Raw genomic sequence first — 27,440 nt, 5'->3', positions numbered from 1 at the left:
GGAAGGCCCTGTATGTATAATTCTTGAAATGTTTCCCAGGGTAAGAGAGCAAAGGTGCATAAGGGCACATGTGCATACGTCCAGCTCCTCTTTTATTAACAGTCACCCGACTGGTGACACTTGTGAGGGATGTGTATGTGTCAGTCTAGGGTCAACCCTCTTAAAAGAGGGGGCAGTAGAGTAACCCTCCTTCAGGAGACAGGTTTAGTTCCTCCTCCAACTCCAACACGCTGAAATGTCAAATTTGCTGAGCTTCTTCATTGGAACCTTTATCTCACCCAACAATGGAGATGGCAAAGACAGTGAAGGTTGCTTGCCTCCCTAATAGCTCACCACAAAGATGTGGCTTTGTGTGTTGCAGGAGTATATCTCAAAGCGTATCTGATATTGCTTATGCTCATTAGATGTCAGGTGTAGCAGGTAAACAACAGTGGGAGTACTCAGCAACATACAATTATTTAGTTAAACAAAGACAAGAAATGCAACACGAAGCAGCAATTAATCACATCTCTTAAGAGTTTTTAAAAAATGCAACTACTAGACACGTGAAATGTGGGTATTTCTGGAACAATTAATCCACGGCCTGCTTGAAATGCTTGATAGAAAACAGCAGCAGCCTTCTAGAGCCTAAGGACATTTTCAAAACTGGCTACCAGCTAGGGAGTGCTGTATATAGTTGAATGGAAAAAAAGTCAACACAAGGCTTGGCAAAGTAGAGTAGCTATGGCATTAATCAAGCAAGTGTTGCAATCTTTAGTTGCATACTCCAAATATGATTTGGCAAGAAAGCATCATCTGTTCACTTATTGGCTACTATTTTTGTTAAAGTGGGTATTTCATAGACAGCAAGAAGGGGAAGTAAGTAGATTTAGATGTTTGCATTGAAGACAGAAGGCTGGATGACAGGAAAATGATGCAAAAGTGAAATAAACAAGCACTAACGGAAGCAGCTCCTTGAATCAGTGTCAAGATCTAAATATTAGACCTGATCGGAAGCCATTTTGTTTCTATCTAACAGAACAACTGGTCTATCTGGATTCTATTGCACATTGAACACGTGCTTCTATGATGGGGCTGCCATTGAGCAGACCTCTAGGTTTGTAGCAGAGACTGTCAGCAGGATATGGTGCCACAAACTACCCTCGAGTGCACTGCTTATAGCTAACAAGCACCCTACCACCACGGACTATATAAAAGGAGTTTTGTGAAGTAATTTAAATGAACACTCCTTATTCAAAAGATGAAAAGTGTATAGACCTTCATGGGGCCTTCAGTCACGAGCTGGCTACGTGGATGTTATGTTATGTTATATGCACTTGTAGCGCGCACAGATACTCCAAGGAGTGTCCTGGCGCGAACCCAACAAGGATAACACAGCCAAGAAAGGAGACAAAAACAGGAGGGTCTTCAGATGCTTTTTAAAAATAACAGGATCTTTAATGCCCCTCAAAGTCAATGGCAGCGCGTTCCAAGCTAGAGCCGCCAGCTGAGAGAAAGAGCAGCCGCCCAGTCTTACACGCTTGAAGCGAGGAATCTCTGGATAGCAGCCAAGAAGGATAATGGCGCCAGTTGTTCAGAAAATGGTTACATGCAACCACCCAGAGCTCGATTGTTGAAGGAGCATACTCCGTTCTGGAAGAGCGTCACGTTCCCAGAGTTACCTTGGTAAATAAAGAAGGATTACTTAAAGAGGCTTGTGTTCAGGGCTCTCATGAAGGTCGGCAGACCGGTTTTATTGTTCAGATGTGAGACAACAGTGTTTCTGAATGTAGGACCCAACCCTCAGATGGTTTTGCCACTATGCTTCTTTTGGTTGACTCTGGTTTGGGTGTTTGTTTGTCCTTTCAAACAAAGGTTGTACCAACGTCTGCAGGTGATCGGGCCATTACTCCCAAAGTCTTTGTCTACAGTACTATGCACCTTGATTTTGATCATTTGATTCTCTGCTGATCCGGAGAGTTCTCTCAAGACCAGAGTAATGGTTGGTGATTTCTATAGGTTGAGGCAGTCTTGCGGATTGACTGTATATCCTGCGGATCTTGATAACTTTTCATCTGTGCCATGACAGAGATAACGCTTCAGCATTCTAGGCAGAACAGAACCTAAACCCAGATATGGTTTATACAGGTGCCGATCTGAGAAAGCCAGAAAAATCCATCTTAGCAACATAATGGTGAGAGTTTAACCAAATACAAAAGTTGTATTTCTCTGTTAAAGAGAGGGAGCGATCTAGAAGACTGACAATCACAGTACATCTGTGCTATTCAGACATACACTCCTCTTCTTCATCTATCGGAAAATATCTGTCATGAAAGCGATGTAACAATTGTATTTTATTTTGATAACCTGTTCTTGTGTTGTGATAGGAATAGATTTTAAAGCAGTTCTATTTATGTGATTATCGCTCTCCTCTCAAGTATTGCGTGACTCCATAGGATTTCCTAAGGAAGAACTGATTGTTGAAATGGCTTCGAACGTGAATTATGCACTCTATGTCCAGGAGTGTTGGTTTTGCTATCTGTATTGCTGCTGTAACTACTGCATTCACTTAATTTTGATAATCTGTTCTTGTGCGGTTATGGTTATAGATTTTAAAGCTGTTCCATTTATGTGATGTATTGCTGGTCTCTTTAATGATTTTATTAGAAATGGAATAAAGATATATTACTGATTGTAAGTGTTAGCCTTGTGTAATATCTCCATGTTGTCACTCAGCCAGATATGTAGCTGGAGGTCATATGAAACTGCAAATTATGCTGTGCAATTAACTGTGCCACATGCATATAATTCTGTTTGACCTCATTAGATCGGCACTTTCTTAGCATGCTAATTCTCTGCCAAATGAGAAGACCCACCTCAAAAAATGAAGTCAGAGATATCGCCCCTTCCACACTTTCTAATGTGAGGGAAGCAGGCCTCTGAAAAAGAGGTTGTAGAAGGACTCGATGGTGGTATCCAGCCATCAACCTTTTAGGCAATTTTAAAGCTCTCTAGTGGACTTAACTAAAACTCTTTAACAAAGACTTCAGAGAAGTAGCATTAAGTGGAAGAAAGAGAATTGCGGGCTTTATATTATATATGCAGAGTACTTTTTACAATTAATCACTAAATGGACATCAGATCACACCACACAGCAGATCTCAATTCACTAATATGGGCTTCTTATAAATAAACTTGTGAAAGCTCGACCTTTCTTCTTCGCTAAAGGTTGCCCTGTGGTGTCAAAACCAGATATCATGCAGCGAGCATTGTTAATAACTAAGGGATCCTACACAAGGACCGCCCAGCAAGCTCCTCTTCTACTCTTACAGCATTACCTTCTACATTTACAGCATTACCCAGCACTAAAGAAAGGAAAGCCATTTAAAAAAAAATCCGACGTCACAGTACACTGTGCTAGATAGACTATTTTAAAGTAAAATAATTGAAAACACAATTAAAACTTTGATTCAAAATAAATAAATATATGATTTTGGTCTCTAACCTGGGCTCTTTGCATGCCAGAGGCCCGATTTACATTTATGGATACATCTAAACAGTCTAGTGACATTCTCTCACTGAATTCTCAAACAGTTTAAGGCATATTTAACTTGGAACACAAAACCTAAGTGGTATGCGGCATGACTGCATGCCTTAGCAGTCACTTCCTGAGGCAACCTGAGAGTTGCAACACATCAGTGATCTTGACAGATATTTAACAAAGTGGATGATCTTACAGCAGTAATATGCACTTGATTTTAGGACACTCATCCGACATTATGGTCTCGTGACTGGGTATGCATAGTATACACTCCCACATTTGCAGTTGGAAAATGTTTACCAAAGGACTGTAGTTGCAGAAGAAAGTGTTACTCGCATATGATTACTTACAAGTGAGGTTTCACAAGTTAAAGTACACATATTATGCCAGACCACATACAGACCTTTTTTTGAGCAGAAATCTTTCATTTACCCACCAACCTCATACAATCCAACACTTCATGGAATCGGAAGCAGGCAAATCAGTGGTCCAGACAGAATGCTTCCTGCACAAACTTATTTATTGTTGGTCATCATAACTGAACAAGAGTCACTTGCAAACTTAAAGCAAGATGCCTCACATACAACAAATATAAAAACAAATATGAACATGTATCAGCAGCTTTAACAAGCAAGACACTCTAATTCTCCACTAGGAGTCAAGAGTCATCAGTAAGTATCCCTAGCTGCTGAAGAACTCATGTTCCAAAGTAAAATGCCATATCCCTTGGAGGACAGCTGCATCCTACAGTTCCCACTCTCCTGTGTTATCTTCGACTGGTCTGCGACACACAACGCATCTGAAGCACCTTCTTTCAAAGGCAAGACAATGCGCATCAGAGTACAGTGTGCCCCTCAGGACAACACAACACAATTTGGACTAAAAAATTTAATCTACAAAACTCTGAGCCAATATGTTAGTGTAAACCCAAGCGTCAAACCTGAACCACTAACAGATCCCTCAGCACAAACCCGCTGCCAGAAAAATTTATCTCAACCACTCATTTGCTCAAAACAAACTTGAAATTCAGTTACAGGTGATAGCCTACCTTGGGGTAAAATGCTCCAGAAGAAAGCCATTGCATTCTTACAGAGCTGCCCAGGCTCCTGTTATTAAAGCACTGTGGCTAACGCGTAGTGTCGGACTGGCCTATAGGGCAATCAGGCAGTGCCAGATGGGCTGGTCTGACAGATCAAGGTATTTTGTCTGTTTGTGGACCTGTTTTATAGTCTGCTGGGTGGTTTTTACTGTTGATTTCCCTGATATTAAAACAAGCATTTCCTGCAACAAACTCAAATCCATGCAGTGTTCCATATCTTGCAAAACACTTAGAGAGAGAGAGTGTCTTTACAAGTTCAAAACTGCTCCAATCTACAAACATGAGACACTTTTTATTTAATTTGTTAATGGGGGCCACATTTATTTTGGTGCCAGTGCCCGTTTTCTGTCCCAATCTGATCCTGCTAATGTGCACCTAAATCCTGTTTCTGGACGCGTGGGGCACCCCCCAACTAATGCATCCAAAAAGACTGCTCCACCAGTTAACAGCTGTTGCACGGAGACAAACCAGAAATGGTGGGAGAATGAAACAGAGATAAAGGGATTCCTCCAGCTCTATTCCAGGTTCTGACTGGGTAGAGTACAGTCGAACTGTGAGGTCAACTCAAAGCAATTATACTTTCCAGCATTTACTTGTTTCTACTTCTGTGCTGACTGCAGAGGGAGAGCACAGTCAGAAGCATATGAAGACAGCGGTCCGCCCTGTAGCAAGATAAGCTAGGGGTAGCTTCTGTGTCTGAAAACATGCATGCTTTTCTGTCGTGTATACATGCCCGCACACATGCATGTCTAAATGTGAATGAATGTGTGCTTGCGGTGGGGAAGACAGGCTTAACATTGGCTTCAGGCAGGAATGAATAAGATCCTTAAGATCTTCGGGGCATTTTGGGCATATTTGTGCATGTCGTAGCATAATAGTAAGCAGAAATAACAGTGGCCATGTGCCAACTGGCTCCATCCTTAAAATACTGTGCGCATTATTACACAACTCCGGTTACCCTTGCCATAATGTACTGGCCTAATAGTATTCTCATTGATATACTGTGAGCATAGCTGACAAATTGCACCTATTCCAGGCATAATTATGCTGATCCTGGACATACTGGGAGCATATTTGACGATATAACAAATATAAGGTTGCCCTCATAAAATATGATGATGTCATGACCACTATCGTGGGCATTCCTAAATAGGAAAGATAGTCCTTTTGGGTACGATCACGGAGGAAGAAGCTGGCTAACACAAACATTGTTGTAATACGGGTAGCTGCATCCATAATTTACCTAGTGGTGTTTCCCAGGAGCTTACTGGGGGCAATGGTGCGGTGTTATTGATTGAACTCTTATAAAGGGCTGCATTACGTGGTTTGCTATGACTATTGTGTCTGTAGAAGCCTCTCTAGAGTGGTCATGCAAGATGAATAAACCTTGGCAGTCCTTTTGGAACCTGTTGGCATTATAGACTATGGGTGTAACATGTAGGTAGCCTATAAGAACACATATCACAAAGATGATGGAACTTCCCTGGCAGGAATGACTTGTTTGAAGTCTTCCCATTCAGGTTCCACCTTTAGGAAGAACTTCTAACATGAGTAGTCCTGAGAAAGAGTTTTTGAGTTAGCATGAGGAACAACAGTGAAAACAAGTTAGGGAATCAGGCTGCAGGCTATGGACTATAGATTATTCTATACACTATTCTAGGGACACAAGCAAGCAAATAACCAAACCACCTACTGCGTGCAGCACTTTTGGATACTATTCTAACTTGATCCGCCAGTGAAGAAACAGGCATAGGAAGCCACACACCCATGAAGCAGCACCTGCTGTGGTGCAGAGTCAAGCTGAGGTGGCGGTGGTGCACTGGTGCTCGGGTGGTGCGGAGTTGGTGCTGTACTGAGGTGGTGCTGTGCTGAAGTGGAGCTGCGCTGATGCTGAAGTGGAGCTGTGCTGATGCTGAAGTGGAGCTGTGCTGATGCTGAACTGCTGTAAGGTGAGGCTGTGCAGGTGCAGAGGTGGGCCTGCGCTGGTGCAGGTGCACTGATGCGGAGGTGGGGCTGAGCTGATGTTGAGGTAGTGGTGCTGCGCTGGTGCTCAGGTGGTGCTGGCTGAGTTGGATGATGTGCTGATGCTGAAGTGGTGCTGCGTTGGTGCTGAAGTGGGGCTGTGATGGTGGTGGTGCACTGATGTTGAGGTGGGGCTGTGCCGATGTTGAGGTGGGGCTGTGCCGGTGCGGAGGTGGGGCTGTGCCGGTGCGGAGGTGGGGCTGTGCCGGTGCGGAGGTGGGGCTGTGCCGGTGCGGAGGTGGGGCTGTGCCGGTGCGGAGGTGGGGCTGTGCCGGTGCAGAGGTGGGGCTGTGCCGGTGCAGAGGTGGGGCTGTGCCGGTGCAGAGGTGGGGCTGTGCCGGTGCAGAGGTGGGGCTGTGCCGGTGCAGAGGTGGGGCTGTGCCGGTGCAGAGGTGGGGCTGTGCCGGTGCAGAGGTGGGGCTGTGCCGGTGCAGAGGTGGGGCTGTGCCGGTGCAGAGGTGGGGCTGTGCCGGTGCAGAGGTGGGGCTGTGCCGGTGCAGAGGTGGGGCTGTGCCGGTGCAGAGGTGGGGCTGTGCCGGTGCAGAGGTGGGGCTGTGCCGGTGCAGAGGTGGGGCTGTGCCGGTGCAGAGGTGGGGCTGTGCCGGTGCAGAGGTGGGGCTGTGCCGGTGCAGAGGTGGGGCTGTGCCGGTGCAGAGGTGGGGCTGTGCCGGTGCAGAGGTGGGGCTGTGCCGGTGCAGAGGTGGGGCTGTGCCGGTGCAGAGGTGGGGCTGTGCCGGTGCAGAGGTGGGGCTGTGCCGGTGCAGAGGTGGGGCTGTGCCGGTGCAGAGGTGGGGCTGTGCCGGTGCAGAGGTGGGGCTGTGCCGGTGCAGAGGTGGGGCTGCGCCGGTGCAGAGGTGGGGCTGCGCTGGTGCCGCACTAGTGGTGGTGCACTGATGAGGTGGTGCTGCTGTGTTGAAGCGTAGATGAAGCTGTGCTGATGGTGCTGTGTTGATGCTGAGGTGGTGCCGCACTGGTGCAGAGTGATGCCGAGGGGGTGGCGAGGTGGTGGCGAGTGATGCCGAGGTGGTGGCGAGTGATGCCGAGGTGGTGGCGAGTGATGCCGAGGTGGTGGCGAGTGATGCCGAGGTGATGCCGAGTGTAGGAAAGTGGTATCTGACTATATGGTTGCCCCCACTTTTTTCCTGGTGTTTGGATGGTTTTTGACTAGTCTGGCTGGGATCCTGCTATCCAGGACCCCAGCCTATCTGCTTACTCCCTTAAATGATTGGTGTGCATATTAGATGCACTAGTGATTGGATACTGTGGTGCCTTATGAGCCCCTAGTATATGGTACCTTAGGTACCTAGGGCATTGGTACTTCACAGGCCTACTAGGGGCTGCAGCATGTATTATGCCACCCCTGGGAAGCATTCACAATCTGACACCACAGGCGTGCTACTGCAGCCTGTGTGAGGTAGTGTTAGCACTCCTCACTGAGGTATAGGTTCCTATATCTCACCATACACACACATATAAACCTATGGTAGGCCCTATCAATCCCAAGGGCAGGATGCTTGGTTTACTATGTGAGGGGGTGCTTCTGCCTGAGCAGGACCCCTCTGCAGCTGGCAGAGTCTATTCTCTGCTGCTGTTTGTGGATGCGGTTAAACCATATACTCTTAAGTGCATTATAACCTCGCGGTAAATGCTAACTTTGGAATGACTGCATCAAAACATGTTGTGTTTGGTGTCAAACAACTTGGAATCCTACCCCCACACCAGTAACTGGTGTGGGAGTAGGATCCCACCCTTCTAGAGGGGACGACATGTACACACTGTACTACACGGTAGAAATCATCTAGAGCCCTGGCATCACAAAATGGATGCCACCAGCACAGACACAGACACCAAGCTGCCCTCCTGCTGCTGACCGAAACTCGCAGTGGAGGGAGCCCGACAAAGTGTTTCCTGTCACAGGGAGGTGTCACCACCTCCCAGACAGGATTTAGAGTATTGGGGCTGGGTGGGTGCACTCTTAGAGTGCTTTGAAGTCCTGCACTGGGGGAGCAGTAGGCTCCTCTGTGCATATGCCAGCTCAAACCGGTTCAGGGGCTACCTGCCCCTGCTCTGGCACGAAACTGGACAAAGGGAAGTGGGTGAAACCACCCACTATCCTGACCCTCCTAGAGGAGTGGTCATAGAGCTAGTCCCTCCCATCTTTTCACTATAAGATACCACACATTGCCAATGCAATTTAGATTACACCTGGACGACGCTCTACGAAGAAGAATCCTGGCCCTTCAACTTTCTACTATCTCTAGAAGACCGAAGGATCTCCCTTGGAGTCAAGGAGTGACTCCCCTGCTTGGCAGGCACCAAAACTATTGAACTACGGTTGCAAACTTTATCGCTCCCGCCAGAGCCCGAAAGTCCCTGCGTCCCCTGAAGCGGATTTCCTGACCTCTCGACGGCCATTTTGAGGCCCCAGCGAAGCTGTGGCATCTGGACCCCATGAGTGACGAGGAACAGCAATACCAGGGAAGGATCTCCCTTGGAGTCAAGGAGTGACTCCCCTGCTTGGCAGGCACCAAAACTATTGAACTACGGTTGCAAACTTTATCGCTCCCGCCGGAGCCCGAAGTCCCTGCGTCCCCTGAAGCGGATTTCCTGACCTCTCGACGGCCATTTTGAGGCCCCAGCGAAGCTGTGGCATCTGGACCCCATGAGTGACGAGGAACAGCAATACCAGGGAACCGTGCACTGATCGAGTGCAAGCCCTAAACTACGTCCAACGAAGTTGTGCTTTGGACCACTTGTTGTCCAAGTCCCGAGCAGGTCTAGTACCGAAGATCAGCGGCCTACCCCGTCCCGAGTGACCGTGGGCTGTTGGTAAACATTTCCTGCAAAGGCGTCTTCGCGGTTGCTTGCCCGTTGGCTAGTAACTCTCCAGAAGACTTCCACATCATCTTCAAGGGCTCGCCTGGTTGCTCTGGGCCTGCCCTCACTTACCCTCGCTGGGTAAGTCCATCAGACCTTGCTGGTCTGCTTCATCGACAATCTTCCATCCACACGAGACTTGCAGTTGCCAAGGCTTGTTGGCTCCAAACTGAGTGCCGATACCGTCAACAGCTGCAGACGTCGTGGGACCCTCCGAATCCAGCTGCTGGTCTTCATCGATCCCTCCTGGACCTCGTGAGCGAAGAGACAAAACGACATCAGCGACCTGAAGAGACGCGACAGCTGTCGTCATCCATCTTGCTGGCCACCGGTCACTGGCAAGTGACTTTGAACTCTGTGCCCTCAATTTCTAGGTCTTCTGCAACTCCAATCCAGCTTCGGATTCCAGCGAACACTTCTCCCGACGACACAAGCAGCAAGTCTTCAGTGATCTCCATTGAAAACAGCATCGCGACCCGACACCAAAGGACACGTATGCACCCGGCTTCCCTGGGTGAGGTAACTCTTGCATTACGGTGCCCAAGTGTGTATTGGCTCTCGAAATACTTACCCTGTAAGTTGTTTGCTTGTTGTCCACTCCGAAGTGCCCTAGAACTGTGAAATACAAACCGCAACATTTGCCATTGAAACCTATGAGAAACCCGCGTGTGTGTTTAGACACTGCACACGCCTCCTGTGGGCTGATTACTTACCTGCTAACACTGCAGAAGTGAAGCCCCAGCGATTCCCAAGGCCCTAGGCCTCTTCATATTGCAAGTCGAGTTTGTTAAACCACTATTTTAGTATATGGTCTGGTACGTCCCTAGGGCTACCGCCATATTTGTGCTTAATTTATTGAGAACTGTTGATCTTTTGAATGTTTACCTGGCTCTAATCTCATAAAGAGATTAGTAGAGTATATTTAGAAATAAATACATATATATTTGATATATATACCTGTGTGGTGTCTTTTCATTTGGTAATTCAAGAGATTATAAGGTAAAACAAGCTGCTTTACATTCCTCAGAGACTTAGCCTGAAGGCTGCTCTCCATGGCTACCACTAGGATAGCTTTCTTTAAAAGGTTGTCTTTAAACCTATCTACCAAGAGTCGAATTGGACTGGTGCAAGGTGGCCACTATAACTAGTGACCAGCATATGCCAGGCCAACTTCTCACACCGAGGTGATGCCCAGTGATGCCGAGGTGATGCTGAGGCGATGCCCAGTGATGCGGAGGCGATGCCCAGTGATGCGGAGGCGTTGCCCAGTGATGCTGAGGTGTTGCCCAGTGATGCTGAGGTGTTGCCCAGTGATGCTGAGGTGTTGCCCAGTGATGCTGAGGTGTTGCCCAGTGATGCTGAGGTGTTGCCCAGTGATGCTGAGGTGTTGCCCAGTGATGCTGAGGTGTTGCCCAGTGATGCTGAGGTGTTGCCCAGTGATGCTGAGGTGTTGCCCAGTGATGCTGAGGCGCTGGTGCTCAGGTGGTGCTGGGCTGAAGAGATGCTGTGCTGATGCTGAAGTGGTGCTGAAGAGGGGCTGTGCTGGTGGTGGTGCACTGATGCTGAAGTGGTGCTGAGGTGGTGCTGCGCTGGTGCCGCACTAGTGGCAGTGTGCTGGTGCTGCACTGGTGGTGGTGCACTGATGAGGAGGTGGTACTGTGTTGATGCAGAGATGGTGCTGTGGTGCCCAGGTGGTGCTGCACTGATGAGGAGGTGGAGCTGAACTGATGCTGTGCTGGTGTTGAGCTGGTGCTGCACTTGTGCTGAGCAACACTGAGGTGGTTGGTGGTGAGGTGGTGATGTGCTTGTTCGGAGATGGTGCTGCACTGGTGCTGAGGTGGTGATGCGCTAATGCTGAAGTAGTGCCTAACGAGTATTTTAAGTTTCTGTAAAGCAGAATAGACGTGAACACTTGAGAAAATTTAATAAGGCTGAGTCGGAATCGGTCAGATGCCATGCACTTGGGAGACTATAGACAAGCAGTTGTTTTGACAGACCCATCTCTGGGAAAAGTTACTCCCTCTTAAGTCAAAACACTTGAAGCCAGGTAGAACTGTCACACCTCGAGCTGGAGTCTGAAAGGCTGCATATCAAAAGTCAGACAGCTAAATCTGTGAAGTGTAAAGTGGGACATGGAGGAATGCGCTCTGTCAGGCACGCGGCCGGCTGGAGTCTAGCCCAAAAGATTGGATAAATGATTTGCGCCTCTGGAAGCCTGGAGCAATGCCAAATACAGCTCAGACCCTACCCGCTGTAAGGCTGGTTGGGCTGCCCGAACATGGTTCCCCTACTCGCTGAGCCACTGGATTCAAGCTAACCTGGCTGATGAGGAGTGATAACCCGAAACTGGTCCTCGGATGCTTGTTTCTCCTCCTGGAAGGACCTGGCTTGGCAGTTCGGGCTAGACTGTTCCCATAGGGAGCAGGGTCAAGACTGATTTGCATTGGACTGGGCCCAAACTGGGGTGACGTGGCGAGCAAGATAACCATGGCTTAAACCAAGATCTACGGCTGGGGGTGTGTGTTTGAAAAGTTTTAACACTCCGTCCATCATTTAATTTTGATATGTTGCTATGGGCTGGGGGCAGAGCAGGTGTCTCCAAAAGTATCATAGCACCGGAGCAGTCAGAAGCAAGTCTATAAAGTTTTGCCGACATTTACTCAAAGGACTGATTCAGATGTCAGGCTGTTAGGAATGGGATTGAGCCAGTTATCTCAGGCATATACACATACGACTATTGAAAACACAGCAGATACATCCTGTATCGTGGTGAGGTTGGTGGTGCTGGGGGAGAGTCAGTCATACACCAAGCTTTTGGACAATCGCACGACCAACTATTTGACAGCTTTGAGCCTAGATTTACAGGCCTCTGAGGGCCACTTTGCTGCTGGGAAATGTTATTTTGCTGTATGAAGGTACAGCTTTTTATGGAAAAGAAACGTGGAAGGTGCAATTACAGAATTATCGCTTTTTACTAAATAAAATAAACTCATGGGGCACCCTGGTCTTCCACGTGTCCGCTCTGATGCTTGTGCTTTTAAAGGGCACATTTCTTGTGTCTTCGATGTGGATCAGTGGCCATGGAGAATGGGAGCTCTGCCGAAGACGGGTGTGTGCATCCAGATGTGATGGGAAGGTGCATATTTTCACACAACAGGTAAACCGATCGCTCTTTACATGTAGAGGAGGGATACTGGTGTGGGTAGGGGAGTCGTATTTCAGCTCTTTTAACAACTAAGAATGGGGACTTGAAGGGCTTCTAAACCTGTCCCTGTCAGGTGTTATGTTATTCGGATTTCTATAGCGCACAGCTGCCCCTGCAAAGGGGCGTCCCGGTGCTGCAGCATCAGAGAGCGGAACCAAACACTAAAGCAGAGGACATCAAAAATAGAAGGATGATCAAGAAGACTAAATTGGGGGAAAAAGAAAAGTTTTAATCCCTTTCCTGAAGGCAAACAAGCAGTTCATCCTACGAATCTGGACAGGCAGGGAGTTCCATAACTTGGCTGCCAAGCAGCGAAAAGACCGTCCCGCAGTGCGAAGGCATTTTACGCGGGGGACAATAACCAGATGCTGCCCCAAGGAGTGCAGCTGATGCGGGGGAACATATGGAATAAGCAGGTTACCAAGCAAGCTTGGTGTAGCCAGCTTCAGAACCTTAAAAGAAAGACACAGCGTCTTAAATTGAATGTGCTCCGCCATGGGAAGACAATGAAGTCTTCGAATGGAACCAGCAGAGAAGCATAGCCGCGGGAGCCCTAACAGGGCTCCAGCTGCGGCATTTTGAACACGCTGCAACCGAGTTATTTCAGCTTGGTTTGCCCCTAATAGAAGAGAACTAGCATAGTCCAGGCGAGATAAAATAGCTGACTGGACAATCAACTGGCGTGTTGGTGGATCGAGAAACTTCAGAAGAGGCTTAAGACCCCATAGGATTCCAAAGCATGTGCCGGCAACTTTTTTGGTATGGTCTTGAAAATTGAGGGAGGAATCCCTCCAGACCCCCAGGTTCTTAACCACTGCCTTGGGATTAGGAGTACTACCCAGGACACTCGGCCACCATCGCTCACTCCACAGGCTTGAGTTCTTCCCTACTAACAAAACCTCAGTTTTGCTAGCGTTCAGCTGTAAGCGATTAGTGGTCATCCAATCTGCAACAGCTGCCAGGCCGCCTCTAAACCTAGAAGCATTCAGTGTGGAACCTTCTGCCAGGGCCACCACCAGCTGCGTATCATCCGCATAGGAGACCATGGTGAGGTCCCACAGCCTGGCGACCGCTGCAAGAGGCTGGACATACAGATTGAACAATGACAGACTAAGCGCCGAGCCCTGGGGCACTCCCTGATCGATGGAATGAGCCTGAGAAAGGAAAGGGGGGGCTGACACTCGGAAAGATCTATCGGTTAGAAAAGATCTAAACCATTCCAAAGCCAGGCCAGCCACACCCGCCTCCTCCAGCCGCAGTAGCAGAATGCCATGCAAGACCATATCAAAGGCGGCACTAAGATCCAGCAGGATCAATGCCGCCGTCTGACCGGAATCAAGAATGGTCCGCAGGTGTTCAGTCATGGCCAAAGGAGCAGTTTCCGTACTATGGCCCGGGCGGAACCCATTCTGAGAAGGATCCATGATGTTATTGGTACTCAAAAAGTTTGTTAGTATGTTGTTAACATGCGCCTCTGCAATCTTAGCCACCCAAGGGAGGAGAGATATAGGCTGAAAATGTTCAAGCTTAGCTGGGTTAAGTAATGGTTTTTTGAGAATGGGGGATACCCATGCCTGCTTCCACAACACGGGAACAGTAGCTGAAGAAAAGGAAAAATTGACAATCTGGCATAACGGGGTCAAAAAAAGAGAGAATGACTCCCTAAACTGAACCGGCCTTAAAGGGTCGGCCGGAGAGCCAGATTTAACTTTCCGGCTCAACCGAATGAACTCATCCTGTGAGATACTAGGGATGGCTGTTAAAGAAGGTTGTGGCAGGGATCTAGGAAGAGCGGTAGGAGAAGAAGAGATCACTTGTGGGAAGGACAGGTAGATGGTACGAACTTTCTCAACAAAGAAAGTGCCCAAGTCATCACACTGCTGTTCAGATGAAATAGCGGATGCCGAGCTTTTTCTAGCCCTAAGGTGTTTAAGGATCATAAAAATACATTTAGCTGGGTTAGGGCTGAGCTTGATTTCATTGGCATAATAGGCCGCTCGAACCTTGCAGATAGTTCTGTGATATTGTTTAATCTGAGCCAGATAACATACTCTTTCCTGGGGTCATAGTCCTTTCTCCACTCATGCTCTGATCTCTTACAGGCCTTCCTTAAGGTGGTCAATGAATCATTATACCAGGGACTAGTGTCAGAGGTACGGCCCCTAGACCACTTAGCCGGAATAAGAGAGTCAAGCCCATGGGTGATCCAATCGCAAAACAAACTATAGCCCATTTCAGCATTATTAAGAGGTCCCAGAGAATTCATGCCGAGAAATGCATGAAAATCCTCCAACCTCAATTTACGCCACGGGCGTTTGAAAACAGGCAATTGAGTAGCTTTGTTAAGGGGTCCCAAGGTCGGAAGAAACATTGTTACCAGCGAATGGTCAGTCCAACCCATGGGTTTAGAGGTCTCCACAGTTGCAGACATAATATTCGAGAAAATAGGGTCCAGCAAATGGCCAGCAGAATGGGTGGGGTCGGGGACCAGTTGGTTAAGTTGGTAGGCAGCCAGGTCCGCAAGCAAGCTACAGATCTCGTTATCTTGCAATAAATCAAAGTGCAGATTGAAATCACACAAAATACTAAAATTGGCAGTGCCCATAGCGAGCGTGCAGACTGCCTCCAGCAGGGCAGTTTTAAACTTAGAGGCAGTCCCTGGTGGACGATAGACCAGCAGGCCAGATAGGGTCAGATGTGTACTCACGGTGATGCTAAAACGAGCACACTCGCAGCCCTCAATAACGTCTCTCACAAAAACACATGAGTAACAGGATTTAAAAATCACCGCAATGCCACCACCCCTAGATTCCCTATTAACCATGCAGATAGAATACCCAGCGGGTAATGCTAGATTCGGTTCAACCACCATATCCTCATTAAGCCAGGTCTCAGTCAGGAAGAATACATCTGGAGATTCCTCCATGACTAAGTCATGGATTTTTAAGTGGTGTTTAACCAACGATCACACATTTAGCTGGAGAATTTTCAGCTGTCGCTGGGGCTGAACAATGGGAGGAGTTAAAAAGGGTGGTAAAGTAAGAGAGACATATCTACAACATACACAGCCAAATGGTCCTTCAAAAGAATTTAGTGGAGATGTGCTACACAACTTAACTGTGGGATTAACCCAAGGTGGGAGCAGCTCAAGTATTCCTCATGTTGCATTCTGGTACTTGTTCTGCATTTATTTTTATTTTTTTAAATAAGTTTTCTATACATAGTACATACATTTGTTATCCGGGTTTACCGCCGTTGGTATAACATGCTATAAAGTAAACCCTGTTGCACCCCTGAAATATGTATGTGTGCACATGTGGCGCACATACATGCCCTAAGGGCATGTCTGTGCATCACAAGGCACTTTGAAAAATGTCAAAAAGTGCATTTTTCAAAGAAATCGCAAATTACCACCAACTTGAAGTTGGTGGTAATTTGCGATTCCTTACGGCCAAATTGCACTTTTTCTGTGCTTCATACATTGCATTTAAGGAATCGCAATTTGCGATTCCTTACATGAAATCGCAAAATAGAGAATCGCAAATTTTGTGATTCTCTAATTTGCAATGCCCTTTTGGGATGATACATCCCAAAAGGCCTTTTCCCGTTCGCAAACGGGCCGATTCTAAGAATCGGCCCGTTTGCGAATGGGAAAAGGGCTTGATACATATGCCTTCCCTGAGGTGCTATGGGGCTTTAGAAGTGTATTCTTGTATTGTATTGGGACTTAAAGGACTAACTCAGAACGTAAACTGTTTGACCAAGATAAACCTGGTTAGTGTATCAGAGGTCGACCTCATATTGTACCTATGTCCCATTCTACAATGACAACTATCATTAGCCCTTTGTGTGCTTTGGCTCCATTTCTACTTAAAACGTTTAAAAAAAACAAGCATTGGCATAGCCAATAGGTCTCGCCTTTGGGACCTTATAAGTATTTAGTTATGCAGCACAATATCCTTGGTGCAACAACATCAAGTGTTGCATGGCTAAACACTTATAAGGTCCCAAAGGCGAGACCTATTGGCTATGCCAATGCTGGTTCTCTCTTGCTCTAGGTCAAAGACAGTTGATGAAAATTAAGTGTCAGTGCCCACCAACTGTTCACCGGCTTAAATGTAGCACTTATTTTGGTTTAATGGAAACATTACAATATATAAAATAAGAGGCAAATAAAAATAAAAACAAATACTGGTAAGTCTACGTTTAAAAATGTCCAAATGTTCAAGATCATACAGCGTATTCATATTTAGCCCTACAACTTCAGCTGCCATCAGTGGAACCTTTTACTTTCATTTAACAAAAGAAGACACAAATAAATAGGAATGAAGAGGGTTGGTGTAGTCCTCATACAAGTGACAGAGAGCTTAAACCTGTACAAGCTCTCCTCCATCAGACTTATTACAGTGACAGACAATTCTGAAGAATTGGAATATTCATTTACCTTCAATAAGTGAAGTGTCAGCCAAAGACAGGCTACTTAAACCCTTGTGACAATGATGTACAATTAGTGTCATAGGAGGGGAGTCTGGCTAGATGTTCAAGGTCAGTCTCCTTGCTCCTTATCAGCAGTGATGGTCTCACTAGTGTCTTCAAATGGTATTTTGTAATATTGCAACAATACACCAAGAACAAAATGGGCATTCACTGACGGGAGTCTCAGATTTCCCCATCCAATTTTAAATCCTTTAATTCTTTATCTTTGCCACCAAGCTAATTAGGGACTCGAAGCATCCATTTCAGCTCACACCACTTCATCAAGATACACTCTGTTGCTGCTGAATGTGCCACCCTCAAAGCAGATTGACTCTAATGGCCGGGAACCTCATAAATTTGGTTCATTTTTTGTTTTTGTTTTATATAACGCGAACTAGACCAGAGACATTGGGTATAGGAGCGCTTTACATAGCACCAGTTTCGTTACAAAAGGATACATTCATATTTGTTAGGCACGAGGAGATTAACTGATTTGCCCAGGATCACAGAAAGTTGAGCGTCGGTTGCCGAGACTCAAACCCAGTTCCCCAGCTTCGAGGTCGACCGCTTTAGCCGCAAGGCTACATCTCTCCAAATGGTCCCTCCTAAAGATCTATATCAAATTTCTAAACATGCCTCCATACTGGGGATGCTTTGGTCTTCAATGGGATTGGTTATGATGTGTACGTAAGGCACTTTAAATTCTCTGAAATGGCAGCCTCTTTATTTCCTATTGAATTGATGCTCTATTCTTCTGTCTACGACATCAAGTAAAATGATGCTTCTATTTAAGTAACTCATCAATGATCAGTCAGTTACGTACATCTTGTAACTAATTCCAAGCAAACTCTTCTCAAATCTCTGTCCCATTATCTCTTGTGACCTACAAACACCATTCACTTTGTCACAGTGGAGTTGACCAACAGTTTATTAGTGGCTGATTGTGATGATGGGTGGTTGACACTTCTCTGCAGGTCCACAAAGCAGGCCTATGCCATCCGCAAAGCATAAAAATGCAACCAATCTACACCAGGGCAAAGTTAAGGCACGGGGAAGATCAGCCAGCAAGCAGATCAATAAGGTACAAAATACAGCCGGATTCCTACACAATCGGGCGTGTGGATCAAAATGTATGGTGTTTGTGAAAAGGACTAAGAGGGGCTTCCACGCACTTTGCGCTAGGTGTTCCGCTCAACTAGTTTGTTCGGGTCATGCGCTCTGTAGGGAGACCAAGAATGATAAAACTAGCACCCCGCCAGAAAGCTGAATCAACCATCACACGCGAGTGGTCACCATGTTAATGAAAGCGCAGTAAGGATGTCTAGTGCCTGCACTTGCATCTTCTTCTGTCTTAATCATTATTTGTATGTATTACCACAATCGAGCACTACGTCCTCAATTCCCCTTTGTTTTCGAGGCTCCAAACCACCGGTTGGTGCAGTGTCAGGACTGCCAGGCAGAGCCTGCAGCTTCCAGGAAAAGGCAGCTTCGATTATTTTTTCAATCTTGAAATCCTGTCTTGTGTCTGAACAACTAACCTGCTTTGATCCCTTCATTTAAACACGAATTTGATACCAGTCACCTTCCGATGGACAGGTACTGCCAATCAACCAGGGCTGTAAAAAGTAGGCCTCACACTGCTATTAACATCAGAATCTCGCTGCATCAGGCAAGGATTCTGAGAAACGGAGGTGGCCCTTTTCGTTACTTTGATTGTGAGCGGAAAAGGATGGGTCTGCTTGAAAGTGGAGCAAGCACTTCAAATCAGAAAATCAGCCACCGATTAAGCTACAGTCAACAGAAAATACACAAAGAAACAAGGCAAACAGCAGAAGACGTACATAAACCTGCCATTTGGTTTGCACAGTCACCAACATATAACAAGCATTGGCCGCGTGGCAGTAAAAGTAACACCGCATGGCCGTAAAAGCGAAAGTCATTGCGATCGCTCTGAAAGCGAGTGATCGCGATGATGCGCTAAAGCACGAGTTTTCAAAGTGCTACTGAAGGCTAGCGGTTCGCGCGTGCCCACTCGCGTGAACGCAAGCGCTAGGCCAGCCAGCAGCACTTTGAAAACTCACCTCCAAAATGTCTCTCCGGGCCAGCGCATGCGCTGGGCTCAGCGAGACCTAAAAACATACCTATGGGTACCCTTATTGTTTATTTTAGTCATTTTAAAACTATTTTATTAGATTTTACTCATTTCTAATTTTGGTTTGGGATTTTTTATTGTTTTGTATTTTGCCTTTATTATTGTTTTTGTAGAGCATAAATACTTTTATGCATTGACCTAAGTTGGGTTTGTGTGCTCTGTGCCATAGCTACCAGGGGGTTGATCTCAGATACATTTAGTGACCTGGGGGAGTTCACCCTGACACAGGTTGCGATTTTTCCTTGAGGTGGGTAGCCACACATCTCAAATAATAATGCAATTTCTTACACTGGCATTTCTGGACAGACAGTGTTTTTATAAGCGAGCATGAAAAACGTTAGGGGCATTCCGTTTATTTAACATCAATGAGAAAATGCATTCAATAACAGAATGTGTGTGTACTTTCAGAAAATGACAAATTGATGTCTGGGGACCACATGGGTTGCATTTTTAAATATATTTGAAACTGATATGAATTAAAAACTGACATGAGCGAAAGTCTTTGAACGGCTCTCTGCGGATCTTGCCCCTTAGTATCAGAGGACTCATACTGAAATTAATGTTATTTTCTTAATTGTGCAATACCATTTAATAGTCTATATTGATAAAGTTTAACTGTAATTATAATTACTGATCCTGCAAGTTCTCTGTAAATTAAGTGGCAGCACTGTTGCATAAGTCTCCAAGCTGTGTCTAGCACAGATGTCTATGGCCTGCGATTATGTGACTGGTGTGACTTGATTTACTCACCATTCACCTTCAAATTAGATTCTCAGTCATAAAACATGACTGAGAACCCACTTGGACCGAAAAAGGTAGAAAAAAGAAAGGAAGTGGAATATTGATGTGAAAAAAAGTAAGCAAACACGTTTTGAGAAATGATACGTGGTGTAAAATTGAAGACCCAAATTTCTTGAACTATACCCTGTAGCTCTGCAGTAACATTTTTGGGACAATGTTATGAAAAATGAACTATTTTGCCAAAAATGTCCAATGTTTTCTTCAGCAGGGTGAAATTTCAAACATGTTTATGGAGGGTATGGTTCAGTACAGGAAAATGTCAACAGTGCCCCATTAGAACTTCTGGATATTTTTCCCAATGTATTTGTACATTGTACAGCAAAACACACAATTTGGCCCATCATTTAAAAATGGTTGCTTCCCCCACGCTGCCCAAAAGTTCATCATCGCCAAAAGCTGCAAAGAGAAACTTTTTTTGTTGCTGTTTGCTACTGTGCAAGCAAAACCCTATGGCTCCGAGAGTGCTTTACAAAAAGAAAAGCTACATGCTGAAACTAAGCAGCTCAAACAAGGGATTACACTACCCAACTAAAGTGCATTATCTTGAACTGGTCTTCTAAGGGACAAGAATATACAAATAGAATTTTTGTTCGTTTGATTGCTATTTATTTTCTGTCAGTTCTGCGAATAGACTACACAATGCCTTTTCCGTTACAGGGCTGTGTTCTACTTTTGTTTTGATACACCACTCCGCTTTCCAGGTCAATATTGCGACCTCTGGTTTTTAGCAATAATAATGATTATCCAACGCTAATTTCCTTTACAAAAAGTAGTAGCTTTATAATCCTCTGAAGGCTATTTTTTCTGTGCTCACATACACATTAGTGGGCTCGTGTTCTTCTGATAAAACACCAGTTTACAAGATACATCAGGTTATGGCTTTTACCCAGATTGTCTCCACCAGGTATTTTGCTTCTACGCAGGTGGCCTCCAGATTAGGACAGAACATTCCAGGTGAGATATTACCAATGGTCTGTCTGGTGCAGCTGTAAAAACTTCTCTGGTCCTCGTCTGGTTTTCATTTGTTCTCTTCACAACGGTCACTTTAAAGTCCTTAAATACAATAAATCCGTGATCACTCTTGGTGACCTTTCAGACCCCACTTACCATTTAGAACTGTTGCTCCGAATATCTGCACTCTAAAGTGTTTGGTTTTTTCCCCCTTCTTTTTAAGTTGCCTCATATTGCTTCCACTACCTCTCTGCATTTGTCTGCAATGCATTCCATAGACGTTCTCCTAATTAAAATCACACTGAACAGACAAAGCTGCTATCCGTCGTCCTACTTCCCCTTTTGTGAAGTGGAACATTTGCCCATTTGCCTCATTCAGGTGTGCGGAAATATCCGTCTGACAAGCAAATAAGCAGGCTCTTGGCAGAGCTGGCCACTTCCTCAAACTCCTTTAGTATCTTAGGAAGTATTCTGTAATATCCCAAGGAGCTATTATGCTCTCTTTTGTTAACATCGAGCTTACCATACTGCGTAAGCTGTATGTTTGTGAAGGGGATTTTTGTGGGCTTACTAAGAACATACAGGGGCTTGCAACCTGCCCGTTGCTTATCACTGTTTGGTTTTACTGTCACTCTTATGTGCTTGCTTTCTACCAGATGGTTTTCCTTGTTTCAGCATGTCCATCTTGTGTTTGTCCCTCCCCTCGAGCATAGCCTCTTTACCATTTCTTTGACTGGCTAACCTCAATGCTTCCTCGGTTTGCTTTTAGGAAACTTTGTAAGCAATTCATGAGAGTTCATATGACTTCCGGCGGTCTCCCTCATGTACTTTTCTACCCTTACCTGTTGCTCTCTCTCATCCATGTACTTCTCTCCCCCACTGGCACTCATGTAGTTCTCTCTCGTCCATGTGCTTCTCCCCCTACTATCCACACTGCTCTCTCTCCCTCATCTTGCTTCTTCCCAGACCCACTGTGGTGCCTACACTCACTGTGTCGCTTCTGCCTCATCACCCCTGCTGCTTCAACCACCACCCTCACATCAGTTAAATTATTATTATTTTTTTTTAAACTAAAAAGCGCTTTCATGCAACGCTTTAAAAGACCACTTTTACCATGGGCGAAACTACAAAATGACGTGGCATCCCGATCATCATATCATGGATTCTTTTTTTAAACCATGCTGCACAAGCAGCCAGATGCTGTATAGCATTGTCAATAGCTCTTGTAGGTGAGACCTACTGGCTTTGCCAATGCTTGTTATACCTAAGCTAGCATATTGATCATTTGCATTGCCCTGTTGCACAAAACACATGGGCCCTTGATCGCACAAATCAATCTGCCAACAACTTTAACTAGGTCTTTAAAATATTTCACTGACATTTTCAAAAGTATGTACTAGAACGGGGCAGTAGTTGCAGAGCAATCATTTTACTCAAATTTGCTATGTACGTAAATCAAAGAGGAAATCACAGCGAGTTCTTTTTTTAGCTGACTGTGAGTCTACATGGCAAATTTTCTAATTCCCAAGTAGCTTGGTCTATTTGTTAAAGTAATGAGAGTCTCCTGATGGGATGGCATTAGTCTCAATTGGAATTCAGTCCTGACATATAACACAGTCTTTAATCTTGTTGAGGGTTTCACAAAAATAAAACGGGTACGTTAAGTACACCAGTAAGGTGACCATCTACCTCAAAACAGCATGAGCATTAACTCCAACTATTAACCAATGACCTTTAAAATGTTTAAAAAGTGAGAGGTCTGGATTCCTTTTCAATCCATTTTGATAGAAATTATTGTGAAGTTCCACTTTGAAGCATTCCTTCACCTAAAAAATTAAACCTCGATCTAAAAAGAGGTGTTTGGGTCACTACATGATAGCCTTTCTTGTTTGATAATACCCTGCAACCTTTCTAACAATATCACACTCAGAATTTCAATGCAAAGAGGGGAGTCAGCGTGATTAGCAATGCTGGCTGATTATGTGATAGCAAAAACGCAACAAGTGCATGTTACGACACGGACAAATGGATAGCTATCTGACTGACATTTTTTAAAATAAAAGGATACATCAGTTCTCTATATACCAAATAAAATTCTTAAAGAACTCCATCACCCCTAGAATTTAGATTTATTCTGTAATGAAATGACCCATGTCAGGTCATGTTTGCAAAGGGGCTCAACAAACCAAACTTACCATGGTCAGTAATTCTAGAGAGTCCTGACTTGTTAGAAAGTCGCTATTTATTCTTCTGGATCAACAGAAGTCTCAGGACTCTGTAAGATAGAACAGTAGCCCCTAACGGTGTTTAATGCCATATAGTCAGATGGTACAATTAACTAAATTTTACAATACAAGATAATATTGTTTGCTTGGTTTCGTCCTTAAATAAACAAATAACCTGCCACTTTGATCATGTATGCTAGGTCTTTCAGTATATGAGGGGCTTTCACAGCATATTCGTATTATTGTGCATAATAAACCTGTGTTTCACAGTGTGTATTTCATCTCTTCCGAAATCCTCTCTTTAATCACCTGTCTCTGGTGTTTGTTTTTCTGGCGTAGGTTCCAAAATACAAGTAAATACCTATCCTACATTTGCTACACGCCCATTTGGTTTCCATGTTTATTGGGCATGAAAATGCACTTGAGCCGTTGTTTAAGCACCTCAGAGTGCAGAATATGGAGTTTAAAAAAGGCATCCAGAGAAATGGAAGCAATGCAGGTAGAAAGTCTGGCTAATACAGAGGGGAATTAAGCGGGAAGAAGCAACTAAACAAAGCCTTGAAGAGGTCCAGTAAAATCAGTTAAATCAAAAATACCTGTCAAACAAGCATGTCTTTATTTTTATGGGAAACTGAAGGGTATCCCGCTCTCCATGGAGGGCTGTGGGAGACAGAGCTAAGTAAGACATTTGAGATATCCTGGTGTAGCTTGAGGAATTATGACTTGGAATGTAGGATCTGAGATCCCTGGACGATCTGTAGAAGAAGATTCTTTAGTGTAACTGGAAACCTTTTTCTCGCTGGATTTTTTGGGATTATCAAGAGTGACAACATTAACTTGAAACTTCACCAACATCGAATGCAGTTTTTTCAAGGTAAGGCCAGTGTAAATGTGACATTTCAAGCTGAAGGCAATACTGGCTAAACTGGTTCTGGATAATAGTTAGTTCGGCGATCTGAGCATAACATGTTGAAGGAGTTACCATAGTGCAAACTGAAAAGCGCGACTACCCTAAAGAGGGAGGCTTTCAAATTATTTAGCAGGAAAGCCATCCAGTTTATTGCCAGATGGGGATTGTAGCTTTAAGAAATACAAAATGGCTTGCCTGAACCAAGATGGGCAGTTTGATGCCCAACATAGACTTTTCTATCATGAAATGAGCCCTAAAAGGCAGCCACGACTGTATGTTCAACCTTGGCTTACACACTTAAAATTCATAGAGTAATTGTAAAGGATTGGAAATAGCAGTCCAAATACTATGGCCTGATTCTCAAAGGTAAAGTTAGACCAAAAGTCTAACTTAAGACCTGAAGTCTAAGTTCGGACCTAAAGTCTAACTTTGCAGCCTAAGTCAAAGTTTAGACCAAAAGTTTAACTTAGACCAAAAGTGTAACTTTACTACTTTTTGGTATTCACAAAGGTAAGTTACTGGTGGTAACTGAACTACTAGTAATTTGATTAGTAGTAACTTTATTACTAGTAAACTTACTAGTAGTAACTTACCTTTGTGAGTAACGAAAAGTAGTAAAGTTAGACTTCAGGTGTAAAGTTAAACTTTTGGTCTAAATTTACCATTGTGAATTGGGCCGATCGGATACCATCAGGTCTATCAGCATCTGTGTTAATGGCATATTTAGGTCTGCCCAGTCAAAGTGAACTAAGGAAAAAAAATAACACATTATGAGGATATTAAACCAGCCTCGTTTCCACTAGTGAACAGTTGCCCCATCACTAAATTCATAAGTTTAGCAAGCACATTTTACGGGAAGGCGTGTGGACTGCTCTAAGTCCTGGGTAATAGTGTTTATAAAATGCTGACTACCAGAGCAGTGGAAATATTGCTGACACATTTACGTCATATTAGCACAGAACAGTAGACATATACTTTGAAATTGTATTACCCACAAGCGATTCCGACGCAGACATAGGCAAACACCACAATGGTTACTATTACCCCTAACAAAAAAAAGTATTGGCAAGGCCAATAGATTTCGCCTAGGCACAATCTATTGGCTTTGTCAATTTTTTTTAGATGTTGCACAGTGGTGTGAGCTGCTGTGCTGCACAGCTTAAAGTTTTTAAAAAAGTTATGCGAGATGCCCAATCTGTGTCATAGGGTTTTTGTTTTTTTACTTTTAGCAACGCACATACAAACAAGTGATTGTGAGATGGCAGATTGCTGCCACAAAGTGAAGTTAGCAAGTCGCTGGAGTGAGCTGACCCATTGCTCAATAATCTATGTTGTACTGTGTGACAAAAAAATCGCAAAAAACAAACTAAGAGAACAATCAATGAAGAGGGCTGGCTGAAACCCCCTATCAATATATAATTCAGAGACCCAGACCGCAGATTATAAATAAAGACCTGAGATCCCAATCCTTTGACAAGAAAATACGACTCACCATACCTAGGTACGCAGCTGGAGCATTAATCGCTGTATTATTCAGCCCTTTCAATTTGTGTAGAAAGCACAACTTTTGCCAAGGAGAAGACCTTACAGTGAGCAGGGATGTTGAATTCCTATAGCCCGACTCCCAAGACATATTGTTTGGGGTAAATGGCAACACATTTTTATGTGAATTTTGTCCTTGGGACAAGTAGGCCCAACCCCCTGCAGCACAAACCCTTTGGCTGCCAGATTGCAGTACCACATTATTGATCGGGGAAGGGCACTGTCTGCAGTTCATGTAATATTTTTGCCTCAAATGTTAATGCTGCTCAAACTTGTATGTATGGTGCATTCATTGAAAGCCTTTTTAGGTCTTGCCTATGCAGCACGCATGTCCTGCATAGGATGAGACTTCTTGAAATCGATACGCTTTTTAGGCCAAAACGTGCACGCATTGCATTGCTTGCAAAGGCAACGCATGCACGTTTGGCGATTGCCTTGCGAGAGTGAGTGGCGCCATATGGTAGCTTTTAACGGGCCTTGCTGCTCGCTCCGGCAAGGCCAACGTGCTGTACATGCCCGCTTGTTTGGTATCTATTTACCACAATAAATCCAGGGCTGCGTTTTGAGCACTTCTCCTTTAAGGGAGACCTTCACTGGAGGCGTCACCACACAGCGCCGTCGGGGGGAGCGCTCCCGTCGCTTCTTTGCCACTAGAAGGCAGCACGGGTACGTTTGAAGGCAGTGAAAAGTTTGCATTAGGTCAGCTGCTAGCAACATAAAACATCAATAGGAGGATGAGATCCAAACATGGCGAAAACCGCTAATGTCTAGTAAGAAATATTGTATCTATCACGACCACCTCCAACATGTCAGTAAATATGTGCCGCGCTCACTCGCCCCCACTCTTGCGCCTTCTCTTTTTCCTGCTTCCTGCCCCTCCTTGCTTCCTGGCCGTGTATGTTCTTTCTGGTATTGCTGCAGCGCTAGCAGTGAGCGAGGAACTCAAGAAGCGGTATTTCTTTCAGTAAATATGTGTAAAGTAACACATCTTCAGCACAGAAGCAGACTGCCTAGCTCACAGAAACCAGCTACAAAGCGATGCACACTCCAGCTCTCTGTGTTCAGGGACAAGACATTAACCAGAGCAGTGTATCTTTCACGTGGCTCAACTAGTGAGGACCCCTCCAATCCCCTAATTTGAAAGTGCGACAACACCTTACCACTCTAAAGCTAGAGAGGAGGGGGGCTCAGAAAGGCCCCCTTGTCTGTGAGTCTGGCCGCTCGTTGGTTTATTGTTTCTCGTGTTCCTCGAGACTGCATGCTGCTGTGTTTGCTAAACAGTCTCATCACAGGATTGGGGTTGGCGGTGTTTTCAGGCGGATCTCTGTCCCATATCACACATGGTTTTTCTGTGCATGAGAGTTTTCTTTGAAACCCGTCTTTGTTTCAGGGGAGCGTACTTGTTCGTGCCTTGAGTGCGTCTGCAATACAATCTGAAAGGCTATGTCCCGCCCTCCTCTAATTAGCGCGTACGCTGCGCTCACTCACCCCCGCTCAAATAATGCTGTGACACACACAGCAGCGGCCACTGGTCACATTGGTTTTCATTCAAATGAATCGAAGACACTACACTTCCCAGAATGCATTTCTTTTTTTTAATAAATGACGGCAGGAGACTGGCTCTAGCATGCTAGCCAGGGAAAGGCGGGGGAGGTTCGGA

General features: G+C 45.2%; 1 protein-coding gene across 2 annotated transcripts in view; it reads right to left on the bottom strand.

Annotated features, from left to right (window-relative positions):
- The window catches only part of SYAP1 (synapse associated protein 1), a 159,535-nt gene that overhangs the window by 122,132 nt on the left and 9,963 nt on the right, over positions 1-27,440 (bottom strand). The window lies entirely within an intron of this gene.

This window comes from Triturus cristatus, chromosome 8 (assembly GCF_964204655.1).
Source record: "Triturus cristatus chromosome 8, aTriCri1.1, whole genome shotgun sequence".
Taxonomy (NCBI): Eukaryota; Metazoa; Chordata; class Amphibia; order Caudata; family Salamandridae; genus Triturus; species Triturus cristatus.
Note: the sequence above shows the minus strand (reverse complement) of the source record. Positions and strands in the feature narration are given on the sequence as shown.